Source organism: Coenobita brevimanus, chromosome 23 (assembly GCF_032717465.1).
Source record: "Coenobita brevimanus isolate Jiangsu-jjx chromosome 23, ASM3271746v2, whole genome shotgun sequence".
NCBI lineage: Eukaryota > Metazoa > Arthropoda > Malacostraca > Decapoda > Coenobitidae > Coenobita > Coenobita brevimanus.
This window is the reverse complement of record NC_136976.1, coordinates 43,286,552-43,293,971: the sequence shown is the minus strand read 5'-3', so window position 1 is coordinate 43,293,971 and position 7,420 is coordinate 43,286,552.

Below are 7,420 nucleotides of genomic sequence, written 5' to 3'. Positions count from 1 at the left end.
CATGTCCGATGTCGTTCCATAGGTCCATCCCAAGCAACGCACGAGGAGTTTGAGCCACAGCCACATTTTTTTTCTGCAAGAGTAGATACTCCCTTAATCACTCTTGTTGTGGGATCGTAGCTTGCTGCGATACTCTTGGTTAGGGACAGGTACGGATGACGACATAGACTGCGACGAAGACAGAGGGCACAACACATCAGACGATAGGCCTAGCTCTTGACTTACTAGTTTGATCCTATCAGTATATACTGCCTCCTGAGTTCCATTAGCTTCATCCTTTATTCTATAAGGATTTCCACGTACTCGTTCCACAACGGTATATGGTCCGCGGAACTTAGGTCTGAGCTTGGAAATTCTCTCAGGGTTGTGGATCATGACCTTCTGGCCTGCCTGTAACGTCTTTTCTTGACTACCTTTGTGTTGTTTCGCCATCATCTCCGCTCTTAAGGCTTTTAATCTTTTCCGTACTTCACTGTGTATACGTTGGAATTTCAACAACTGTACCTTTGCGTAGTCTTCTTCATTGTATACTGGAGTAGGAGGTCCAGCCAACAAATCGTAGGGTAACACTTTCTCTTCTCCATAAAGGATATAATGAGGAGACTTCCCAGTTGATGAATTTTCTGAGGAGTTGATGGTCACCGCTACATGTGGTAACCAGTCTTCCCAGTTATCCTCTTGAGTTGAGGTTATTACTGGTCTCAAGACTTCCAGTTTCTTCCTGTTTGTTCTCTCCACCAGGCCATTGCTCTTAGGACTGTAAGGCGTTACAAAAACTTGCTTTACTCCATACATACGACAGATTTCTTGTAACACCTGGTTACAAAATTCACTGCCATTATCGCTGAGCAATACCTTAGGTGTAGAGTATGGACAAATCACTGAAGTCACAAAAGCATGCGCCACCTCCTCTGAAGTTTTCGTCTGTAAAGGTGCTAAAACAGTGAATCGTGAGAAATGGTCCACTGCCACCAGTACATAACTTGAACCTTGACGACTTCTCGGCAACGCTAAGAGATCAATGGAGACTGTATCCCAGGGTTTTTCCGGTAGAGGATACTCTAAGATGGGAGTCGGAAGTCCCGTCGTTCCTCGTATTTCCGCGCATTTGACACATTGACTGACGTAGGCTTCTATGTCCTTCCTCATGGTCGGCCAATAGTATTTCTTTCTCGCCTCACATATGCATCTATCGTGACCGGGATGACCCGCTTGAGGTACGTCATGAACTAACTGTAGCACGGCTTGCTGTAAGGTAGCAGGAACAACCAACTGATATGCAGTGTCCTTTCCTGGGGGTTGCTTATACAAAAGACCCTGTTGAAGATGGAAGTGAGTCATTGGTACTGGGAGTTCAGGTAGACAAGTCTTGTCGCCAGACTCCAAGGCATAGATGACTTGACCACATCGCATCATTACGTTGTTCCGCTTTTACCGTGTCTGAGGAATACTCAGCAAGAGCAACATCCTCGGCTATGGTAGCAGCAATGTTTCTACTCAACGCGTCGGCTACAACATTTTGACGGCCTGGTAAATATCTGACCTCTGGATCAAACTCCATTACCTTGCCAAACCAACGCGCAACCTTACCGTGCAAGTTTTTCCTTTAAACAAGTCGCATATGGGTGCATGGTCAGTTAAAACAATTATCCGGTAGCCAAAGATAATATCCCGGAAATGTCCTAACGCCCACACGTCTGCTAATGTCTCCAAATGTGTCGTCGAATAGTTCTTCTCTGGGGGTCTTAATGCCCTACTAGCATACGCTATGGTATGTGTCTTTCCTTGCTCATCCTTCTGCTGTAACACCGCTCCCAGACCCAGACCTGAGGCGTCCGTGCACAGATAGAAAGGTTGAGCATAATCAGGAAACGCTAATACGGGTGCTTCTGACATGGCTTGTTTGAGCTCGTTGAAGCGTTTCTCTTCCGAGGGTCCCCATTTCCATGCAGCGTCCTTCTTAAGTAGCGTTGTTAAAGGTGATGCTATGATGGCATACCTGTGGACAAAACTCCTATAAAAGCAAGTGAGGCCTAGGAACGATCTTATCTGATCCTTGTTCTGTGGTGTAGGAAAATAGGTCATCTAGATACGCTAAGACGTCTTGCCCTAACATCTCGCCAAACAATTGGTTTATCATCCGCTGAAATGTTAAAGGAGCATTACTCAGTCCAAAAGGCATCCGGAGAAATTCAAAGTGCCCACGGTGAGTGCTAAAAGCAGTAATGGGACACGACTCTTCGGTCAGCTCCACCTGCCAATACCCTGACGCTAGATCCAGCCAAGTAAACACAGTATTGCAGATGCGGAATCGGGTAACGATCCGGTACTGTTACCTTGTTCACTTGCCGAAAATCCACAACAGGTCTCACACCACCGTCCTTCTTAGGCACTAGAAAGAGTGGTGCTCCAAGGCGAGGAGGAAGGCTGGATAACTTCATCACGAAGCATCCTTTCAACTTCCTCATCCACTGCTTCCCTTTGGCTGTGCGGTAGACGGTATGCGGGGACATTATGATGCTTCACCCTATCCGTCCTACCCAGCGCTTCTCCTGGAAGTGCTACTACGTCGGAAAATTCTCTAAGGAGACCTAGGAGTCGTGTTATGGTCTACATTATCCGTGACCTTCACGTATTGCTCCAGCTGTTTTTCCTTAGCCAGACGTACGGGTTCCGACTGAGTCCTTGCTTGAGATGTAACTACAGGAGAGATCACCAGCACGTCGTTGACTTCCTTTATGGGGGCACCATAGCACATCAAGTCGCCTATATAACAACCATCTCTGAGCTTAACTGCACCACCACTCATATTTGCGATGAAGAGGGGCGTCTTCTGGTCTTGGCCAACGCTAGTCAGAGTCGATTCCAGCGACAATGCCTTATGTTTCACAGTCTCAGTTAAGCATGCTACATCAGTTCCCACCGACACGTCAGGTACTCGGACAGGAATTTTACAGACAGTTCGACTGGGTAAGTGGTGATTACCACTCACAATAGCCCTGACTTTCTTCCAGTCCATACCCTCCGCTTTGTCGGGGTCACAACTGGTTGGACGGCTCCTGATTGGATGCCAGTTCCAGTTCGTGTTGCTGAGGGATTAAGGCCTACAAACTCTTTCCCATTAAAGGAAATGGAATGTCTTTGAGGGTGTATTACTATATCATACTCCTCCATGGTTTCAAAGCCTAACAGCCCATCAGCTGGCAGAGGGAAATCCTCAACCACATAAAACGTAGAACGTAACACAGGAGATCGTTTATCTGCCCTCAATGTCAACGGCACCTGGCTTACAATCTTCATTCTACTCCCTGTCACACCTGTCAACATTACATCAGGTGGTGATAATGTCCAGTTTGTTAGAGGCATTTCACTTTTAAGTCTTTCCAACGCTTTACTAGAAATAATGTTTGTACATGCCCCTGTATCTACGATCAGGGACACTTGGCCTTTCCCTATGATCCAAGGAATAGATAATAAGTCCACCTTAGTAATAGCTGCCACACACGCATCGGTGGATTGTACTATTTTAGTTACTTTTGCGCGCGGTCCTGAGCTTCCCCCGAACTAGCTGGGTTCCCTAGTTTCTTCCTCTTTTCAATGACAAAGGGGCAACAGTCCATTTCATGAGGACAATGCCCATGTATGACACACCATCTTTTCACCTCTGGCTTAACAGCCTTGGTCCTTTGCTGTGGAGAACTAGTAGCTGTATCTCTCCAGCCCGAAGTTTGCAAGGCTTTGCTAGCTTCTGCATAGCATATGCCTGCCTTCGCCAAAGCCTGACTTTCAGTACAGTTAGGATGCTGCTGTACTATATCAGTAGCCAGATTAGGTACAGGTATCTGCCACAAAGGAGAAGGGTTAGTCTGACCTTGCACGCCCATATTGTTAGTCATGCCCCAGGTATTTGGATAAGGGCCCTGGGTTTGCATGCCAATATTAGTATTCATGCCCCATTGATTAGGATTCTGGGTTTGCATGCCAATATTAGTATTCATGCCCCATTGATTAGGATTCTGGGTTTGCATGTCAATATTAGTATTCATGCCCCATTGATTAGGATTCTGGGTTTGCATGCTAATACCATCTGTGTTTATACCCCATGCATTTGAATTAGGAACAGAAAATAAATTCTGTCCAGAACCTTGTGATGTACTGAAAACATCAGAAGTATACACAGGTATGTGAGTGGTTGTAGTACTATCACTAATGACTGGATTTTGCATATCCTGAGTGACCAAAGGTACTGTTGTTGTCTCAACTTCCACAGTCTCCTCACTAGGATTACCCTCACTAGCAAGACTAGTGGCCATTTTGGATCTAACTGATTGCTCTGAGACTGTTGAATAAGTATGACCAGAACGCAAATGCAAAGCGTTCAAATCCTCATCCAGTCTTTCAGAAATATCCTCATCACCTTGATCCTCAATATGTCCTTCACTCATTTAATATGTCTGAGCACCTTTATTTGATGTATCAACCCACTCATAAAATGCTGAGTCTAGTGGGGTTAATCTCTATTTCCCTAATTCTACATCCCCACTTCACTGTATCCATCTAACCTTGTCAGTAATATTCCCCTCCCAGTTACAGGAAGATAAACTGACATAAAAAAGGATAGTTATGGTAAGTGACAGAGAATGGAACACATATAAAATACACAGAAAGTATATTTATTTCAAGGGAATTCTGAGAAACCTTTATTTCCACACATTAACTAACTAACGTGTGTTGATTCAAGTGTGTGTGTGTGTGTGTGTGGATAATGCATGGACACTACCTAGATATGAGAGTCCAGGATGATGTTCCACATTCCACGTTCCACACTCCACCAGACTCCTCCAACCATACACGGCAGCCCGCTCACTGTGGGAGTTAGCAAGCGACTGGTTCGCCCTGGGCCTGCACCACGCCAGGCCCGCCGCTTTCGGTCTCCCTCGGCTCGCTTCGGCCGTCCGCGCCTCTAGTTGCTAGAAGTCGCTAGTTGACCCACTCCTCACCACACTGGCTTGAACTCTCCTTATCTCGCCTCTCACACACAAGCGCGAGATTCTTGCCAGTTTGCGTTTGAAGATGGAGATATCTCGCACACCACAGGGCGAGATAACTGCCAGTTTGTGCTTATGATAGGAATCTCGCACTGGCAGAATAATGGGAGGAATTAATATTTACCACTCCAGTTTATCTGCTCCACTTAACTCACTGGTAATTAGTCCCCTTACAACAGTAGAGTAAGATTTTCTGTTTCACCTTCAGGAACGAGCGATTGCAAGGGTTACTGGTTCACAGCATGAATCCCTTTAGCACGTATCGTATCCCACCGCTGCCACCAATTTAATGTATCGGTACACGGCTAGCACTAAATATCGTGCCACCGCTAGCACCAATAAAATGTATCGTCGCACTGCTGGCCACCAATTTAATGTATCGGTACATGGCTAGCACTAAATATCGTGCCACCGCTAGCACCAATAAAATAATGTAGCCGTTATGGAGTAGCAGTTGACTACATATTAAGTGTTCTGCTGTATAGTATAACTAGACCACCGTGTTAGATCGACGACACTGTCTGTAGTACACGTCAGCTACTCGCCGTCACTGCCCGACACTTCCCACCAAAGGTCCTCTGCCACGAGAAGGTGGAAGCTGGTCTGTTATTAAGTGGTAGCGTAAGGTGACAGAAATGAGCAGATTAAATCTCTCTTTATTGGGTACAGAATAATATAACTGCGACCCGAGAGATATGTAGGAGCGACACCACCTCCCTTTAAAACTGTAAAACGGCCTCTGACGCTGTACACTCACCGTGCCGACTAGGGCGCGGTGCTGAGGTCAGCTAAAACGTGAGGTGCCGAGCATCTACATATACTCTGGGCTTATGCAAAAAGTAGAGATAAATGACAACTCTACTAGCACATTATACACCTCTATAAAATGGTATTAAGTACATTCACATATACCAACATAATAAATGGTTCCCCAGGACTTTACACTTACGCACTTATTCAGATATCTTTTCACTTCTCCTAACCTTCTTTTTATAATTGAAACAGGGTGGCCCTTGTGGTCTGCCATCCACCTTCTATACCACAGCTAACAGCGAAATGATATTTGGTTGTTCATCATTCACACTTCATTACACACTGTTAATTATGACTAAACAGCTTTAAAAATTATTATGTAAAATGTGTGATACTACAACTTCATATGGAAAAAGGTGTTGACACCAGAACATGAACGGCTTGAACTATCAACATGAAAATTTCAAGATATCAAGATATAGCCAAAATCTTGGACGAGTTGGAAACTGGGCACTCGGGGTCAATGCCAAGGTCACCAAAATGGCTGCCAAAGGTCAACTAGCTTTTTATCGCCCGCTTTTAGCAAGGTAGAGCGATAATGTTTTTGCTAGCGTCTGTGTGTCTGTCGGTGTGCATGTGTGTTTGTGTGTGTGTGTGTGTGTGTGTGTGTGTGTGTGTGTATTGGTTGCCATTGTGTGTGTATCTGTTACCATTATATCTCATGAACTGCGTGAGCAATCAACATGAAACTTTCGGAGTATGAATTAAGATATGACCAAAATCTAGGACGAGTTCGAAAATAGGCACTTGAGGTCAAGGTCAAGGTCACCAAATTGGCTGCCAAAGGTCAATTTATCGACAGCCTTTAGCAAGGCAGCGCGATAATGTTTTCGCCAGCGTCTGTATATCTGTCGGTGTATATTCTGAGGGACAATTAGCATTCGATTCCTGAATGGTTTTTCTTTCATTCCCATTCTGATGTTGCACTTTCTTTTTACTCAAAATCAGCACTACCGTAGACAAGTTCTGGATCATTGTATGTGTGTGTGTGTGTGTGTGTGTGTGTGTGTGTGTGTGTGTGTGTGTGTGTGTGTGTGTGTGTGTGTGTGTGTGTGTGTGTGTGTGTGTGTGTGTGTGTGTGTGTGTGTGTGTGTGTGTGTGTGTGTGTGTGTGTGTGTGTGTGTGTGTGTGTGTGTGTGTGTGTGTGTGTGTGTGTGTATGTGTGTGTGTGTGTGTGTGTGTGTGTGTGTGTGTGTGTGTGTGTGTGTGTGTGTGTGTGTGTGTGTGTGTGTGTGTGTGTGTGTGTGTGATTGTCTCTCTCTCTCTCTCTGTATCTTTATATACAGCTATATTTACTACACTGACAGTTTCATCAAATGACGTATGAGAAACACAGTGGAATGTTAAATTCATGTGATACTCAGCATAGTGAAAGGATATTTTCTTCATGATTGACATTATGCGATATGACGTGACAATCGCTCACTCACTGTGCATTTGCAAATGAAGTATGACAGCCATTACTCACAACTGGAAATGTCTCTCAGTGGAAGTACTCGGTTTATACTGTACGGTAGGCTGGCAATTTCACTTCTGTTTTCATCAGTCTCTGTCATAAC